The sequence below is a fragment of the Panthera pardus genome, unplaced genomic scaffold (assembly GCF_024362965.1).
Source record: "Panthera pardus isolate Hobbes unplaced genomic scaffold, ASM2436296v1 HiC_scaffold_13, whole genome shotgun sequence".
Classification (NCBI taxonomy): Eukaryota; Metazoa; Chordata; class Mammalia; order Carnivora; family Felidae; genus Panthera; species Panthera pardus.
The window spans coordinates 31,891,622-31,897,857 of record NW_026526688.1 but is presented as its reverse complement, the minus strand read 5'-3'; the positions used below and the strand labels follow the sequence as shown (position 1 = coordinate 31,897,857).

The 6,236-nt window shown below is 45.7% G+C and overlaps 1 long non-coding RNA gene across 1 annotated transcript; it reads left to right on the top strand.

Moving 5' to 3' along the window:
* Positions 1–610: 610 nt before the first annotated feature.
* Positions 611–4,359, top strand: LOC109277307 (uncharacterized). The gene is made up of 2 exons (XR_002085099.2): positions 611–811; positions 2,695–4,359. It is a non-coding gene; the product is annotated as an uncharacterized LOC109277307 (long non-coding RNA).
* Positions 4,360–6,236: the final 1,877 nt, after the last annotated feature.

The window sequence follows — 6,236 nt, the reverse complement described above, 5'->3', positions numbered from 1 at the left end:
GCCTGCTTGGGATTCTCTCTCTCCATCTCTTTCTGCCCCTCCCTTGCTTGCTATCTCTTGCTCAAAATAAATAAAAACAAACTTAAAAAAAATCGATTCTAGAAATAACAGGAAGCTCGTTGTGGCTGGAAAACGGGATGGGTAGAGAGGAAATTCAAAGTATAGTTTAGTGCTGAACCAAACAGATTTATATGCTCTTCTGGGAGTTGAACTCATGTGTATAGTCGATGGGGTACCTTTGAAGGGTTAAATGCAGGGAAATGATTGAAGACTGAAGTTTTGGATGGTCATGAAAACGTGAGGAGAGGAGTACCAGAGGCCAGAAGATCAGTTGATTCTCTAGGTAAGGAAAAGGGCCTGCCCTGGGTAACCCCCAGGATGGGAAGGGTGGGCGAGGGTGCGTACGAAGATCTGAGAGAAACCTGAAGTCCATGGTGAGAAGATTTAGAGAGGAAGAAGGCATATGTGTCTCCCCTTCCCTACCATTTTTTTGTGTGTTTTTTTTTGTTGTTGTTGTTTGTTTTTTGCTCTGAATACCTGTTGGTGCCATTAACTGAGAAAGTGAGGACAGGCAGAGGAATTGGGGGCGGGGGGTAGGGGAGGAAGAGGACTCAGTTTTGAATACATTGAACCTGGTTGGAACCTAACCTAGCATTAGAACTCAGGGGAAAGGTCTGGAATGGAAACGAAATGCACTGAGACACACACCTATGTGTGTTATGTACTTACCACTTGCAGATTTGACCATGAGGGAAGGAGAAAGCAGTGAAGTCCAACATTTGAAGATTGAGCAGAAGAGAAGCTCAAAAAGGTGACTGATGGAAATAGTAGGGTAGGAGAAGGCCTGCAGAAAGGGAGGAGGGGGCCAATCCTGTCAAGAGTTCATGGTTAAGGAAGCGATGAGAATCTTTTGATTTTGGCAGTTGAACCACTGCTGGGCCTTCCAAGAGCATTTTCTGGAGGAGCAAAAGAGAGGTCTCAGATGAGATCGCATGGGGTCAGTGAAAGCCTAGCAAGCAAGGAAGTGGTGTTGGCTTTTCTCGGTAAGTCTGGAGATGAAGAAAGGGGAAGATTTCTAAGAGGAGACGAGCTGATAGGATTGTCTCTGTAGGTCAGGTATAGAGGTGGGAGTAGGTTTGTAGGCTAAGGAAAGAACACAAAGTGCAATATTAAAGACAGGGGAGAGAGAAATACTGGAGCAAGACCCCGAAGGCAGTAAGTGGGATTACATTAAGGACTCAGAGGGGAGATTAACCTTGGAAAGGGGGAGAAGGACTTTTGGAGCCATTGACAGTTTGCAAACCCGAACATCCATGATAGGAAGTGCAGAGGCAGGTGAGAAAGGGTCAGGAGAGGTCTGTTAGGAGCAAAAGAGTGACAAGTTGGGGAAATCCACGTCTGATGGACTCTTCTCTCCATAAAGACAAACATGGTGTAGATGCTGAGCGGGGGTGGGGCTGTTCTCCATCAGTATCTCCTGATCTGAAAGGAGACCAGAACTGAATCTGGGATTCTTGAATCCCTATAGTTGACCCTGCCATTATTCTCCGGCATAACCAAACGCATCAGTCCCATCGACCCAGACTAGGCTTCCCCCTTTTCAGCCTAGTCGATGCTTTTGAGCTTCAGCGGTCTTAGATTGGACTAAATGATCTCTTGGGACCTTTTAATTCTCTCATTGCTATTAGTAAGTGACAGTTCATTCTAAAAAGCAGGGTTGAGAATGGCCGAATTAGGTATAGACATGGAATCTTAGAACTGATACTTTATATTTGGTAGTGGAACAAGAATGTGTTTGCTTATTCTAAATATCTCTCTTATGCCTCTTGGTAAATGGACCAAGATAACCACAATTCGGGGGGGGGGAAAGCTATGAATTCTAGGTTTAGGTGATGAAGATTCCAAATCACAAGTGTTTAATCTTCAATAAAGTAGTAAGCCCCATTTGTGACATTTTAACTTCCATGTGTTTTAGCCCTGGAATGATTTATTGTACCTCTGCCTCACAAGGGGTCGAGGTTCAAAGTATTAACCACTTTTTTAGACCAATTATAAAATTTAGTGAAATCTTTATTCAGAGTGTAGAGAACAGTTTGTAAAGATTGCCATTTCCTCTGCTTCATTTATTATTTCTTCAGAATGGTAGAAATACAAATATAAAGGTCATGAAATTAGCCCGTGTATGAATTTAAATCAAGGGAAAGCAGTTTTCAAAAAGGTTTTATTTCTGCAGCCGAGAAGACAGAGCTCATCAGAAGTTAATAGAGGATAGCCAGTTTTATGAGTAACTGAAAAGAGCATTTGGGTGTGTTTCAGGGGGTTTTAAATAAGTGCTAATGGGTGGTTAAGCTGCTGATCAATTCTTAGACTTTGAAGTGCAAATCTGAAGTTTGCCCAAGTGGAATGGGGTTGGAAACTTAGGGTGAAGGAAGGACTACAAACCATATTGAAATTATTTGGTTAGCACTTAGTAAAAGATGTGCCTCCTCTGCAGTTTGTATCATTTTTTGAAATGCTCAGGAAAGGAGAACTGAAAGCTTTATTTCCTCAACCTCCGTGAATCCCCCCCCCCCCCCCCCCCCCCCCATTGAAGCAATGTCCTGCCTTCTACATCCCGCTCCCAGGGCGAGGACCGAAAAATTGTGGATATATGTAATCAAAGGAAACAAATGATGTGTTTTTTTTTTTTTAAAGTGTTCCAAAAGTGAGTCTGCTGCACAGCCAAGGGTGTCCCATCACTGACCCACAAGTATGTGGCAGTGGTGCCCGCAGTTACAATGCAGCCAGGTATGTGCTGGGCTCCAGACCCTTCTGTCCGACTTACCCGTTCCACACGGCCATTTCGAGTTTCCCGTGTCCTGAACTGATCTTCCCCTCCTTCCTTCCATGCACCCCTCTTCTCGTGTCGTCTGTCTGTGAATAGCACAAGTATCCCTTCAGGTGCCCAAAGCAGACACTTGCCCCCGCCCACCCCCAACTCGTGCATCCCATCAGCAGGCCTGTTCATTCCACCTTCGAAACATCTCCCCTCCACCTGCTTCCTCCCACCTTCCGCTGCCTTAATCCCAGCCACCGCCTACCTTTGTTGGGTCACTCCGGGAGCTTCCCAGCTGGTCTCTAGGTCTCTACCGCTCTGTACTTTCAGCAGCCACAGTAACTGTTCTAAACTTCGAATCTGATCGTATCACTGTCACTTGAAACCATTAAATGCTTCCCCATCGTCCTGAGGACAAAGTTCCTAAAGCTGCTGCCAGGCCCTCCCTCATCGGGCCCTGCTCTTCTCCGCCCCCCGCCCCCCTCCCCACGGTTGTCCTCCTCACGCCCTCCCCCACTCATGAACCTGTCTTCACCCTCATCTAGCACATGGCCTCTGTAAGTGCTGTTCGGGCTCTGCCAGGGCTGTCCCTTCCCCCACCCCTCATCCTCCACTTCTCAGGGCTTGGCTCCCAGCTCCCAGTTCACTTCCTCTGGGAAACCTTTTTGACAACCATCGCACACACGCCCCCACACCCAGCTGGCTTAGGTGCCTCTCCTGTAATCGCCCAGAGCATCTGGCATTTGCCCTGAATCCTGAGTCGTTTCCACTTGCCTGTCTTCCTCATAGACTGTGAGGTCCCTCTCCCACCGTCCCAGAAATGACCCACTGCTTACCATATGATGCCTGCTCACGATATTGAAAATTACGGAATTTTATTTGCAACACACACACACACACGCAACCAAACAAACTAGTTTGGGGCTAGTTTTTTTTTTTCTTGTTTTTTTTTTTTCTTTTAATTTACCTGAAGTGGAATAGCAAGATAGAGCATTTTGAAATAACCCAGGATGTCAGGAAGGATTGCACTCTTAGGTTGTGTAGAATGGCACCAGATTTTTGAAGGTTCATTTTTGAGACAGAGGAGGAAAATGTTTAAGAAGCACTGAAGGAAAGGGGGCCCCCTGGGTGGCTCAGCTGGTTAAGCGTCTGACTCCGCATTTTGGCTCCCGTCATGATCTCACGGTTGTTGGTTGTGGGATCGAGCCCTGCTTGGGATTCTTTCTCTCTCTCCCTCTGCCCCTCTCTACCCCACCCCCTCAAAAACAAATAGACATTAAAAAAAAGAAACAAAGAAAGAAACACTTCAGGAAAAGAATGGAGTGCTTGGAAACCTGACATCTCTTCAAGTGACACAGATCATACTGATTGGCTCCTTAAGATTCTGGTTAAACCGAGAATCTTCCTTCACCCTAGCTCGGTGTCCCGTGTGTTTTGTACTAGAATTGTCACATACGAAAGCAGCTCTGGGTGGCCATTTGTTTTAATAATGGGATTAGGGGCACTGCAGGCTTTGCATGACATTAAACATGGAACTGACTAATTCATTCTTGCCATGTAACCTTGTTTATGGGGTGGGATTGGATTAAATGGCTTGAAATGAGATGGCTGGACATTAGAGGTGTTTGGACTAAAATTCAGCCTACAGAGAAATGTGGGGCGAGTTTCCCACAAGTTATCTCCGCTGCCTGTGAGAAAAACTCCATCTGTTAAGGATTTTTTGTTTGTTTGTTTTTGCTGAGCATCGCGGTGGCTGTTGGTTAATAGAGTCTCGTAGGTAATTTTATTGCGGAAGGAACCAGGGTTCAGAGGTGTTAAATAATTAGCCCGTATCCCACCATGAATGAATGACCGAGCCAGGATGCCACTTCAAAGAAAAATCACTTTCCAGGGCCCCAGGCTCTCTTTAGATCAAGCATCTGGGATGACTTAGTTTTCTCAAAATAATTCTGAAATACCAATTTATATCCTGAAAAATCACAGCTTCTAAGCAAAACATTAGACTTCTGCAAAAATTAATACACTTGAAAGAAACTTGTCAAGGGTCGTACCAGCAGATGTGGGAACAGGATGGGATCAGGCACCGGGCAGTGCTGTCCCCACGACACATTTTGTTGACGTTTGGCAGCACCAGCGGCCCTTGTGCAGAGGAGGATTCTGAGCTTCAGGCTCCCCATCTGGGCGTCACTAGGTTCAGCATCAGGAGTAAACCCGAAAAAGGAAATTCCTACACAATTTAACCGTTTCTGAAAGCTCATCTCCTTATCACCTGTGCTCTTATAAATGCTATCATGTTCCTGCCAAAGAATCCATGTTTGGGGGTATGTAACTCAGGGTGAGAATAGCATGACAGACCGTCAGTATCACTGGTTTCTCAAATGCTGCTGTGCTTGCTGTATGATTTAATAAACCAGATCGATGTTTGGGGGCAAGGAAGGGGAGGGAGGGAGGGAGGGAGGAGAAGAAGAAGAGGAAGGAAATACGGAAACGCCAAGGGAGTGCTAAGCGCCAGACGGGGGCTTCAGAGCCCTTAACATTCTCTCATTTGAACCTCACAACAATCCATTCGTGGTAGTTGCTCTTTCGGTGTTACAGAAGAGAAAACCTAGGTTCAGTGAATGAACCAGGTCTCTGCCCTGCATTCTTTGTCAAAGAACGGCTCCTGAATCCCTTTGGGTTTTGGTCTATAGCTAGGTGACACTTGCCTCCGAGTGAACTGTCCCTCACATAATGCACGCTCCCTGGTTACTGGGCCAAGTCTATTCTTTGGTGGATGTGACCTTTTTCCCCCGGGAAAAGAAATCATACGGTATGCCGTGGTGGGTGCCGTCTTTAAGGAACTTTCAATATCAACCGATGCAGTGTTTTCCAAACTGGTTTAATATTTGTTATCTTTGCCATTTAAATGTAAGGAGGATGGGAGTTTTAAAAATTAATCTGTTTCGGGGTCCCTCCGTGGCTCAGTCGGTTAAGTGTCCAACTCTTGGTTTCAGCTCAGGTCATGATCTCATGGTTCGTGAGGTCGAGCCCTGTGTCGTACTCTGTGCCTGTTTGGGAGTATCTCTGTCCCTCTCTCTCTGCTTCTCCTCTCTCTCCCTCTCTCTGTCTTTCTCAAAATAAATTAATTTTGAAAAATATGAAAGCCTCGGAGGACAGGACTTAAAAAAAATTATTCTGTGTAAGAATAAGAGATCCTTAGTCCACAGAGGCACATATGACCCTTCTGTTTCAGGCATTCTTTAAAACCAGTAAACATTCATTGTCTACTTGCGACATGCCAGAGACTCTTCTGGAACACCAGATTTATAGCTGTTGTATTAGCTCCGACTAGTAGATTCTGGTGTAGTCTCAGTCTGGTGCACATGGTGTTGATTGCAAGTGACAGAAGCGTTGAGAAGACTGGAGAGCCACCCCCACAGAA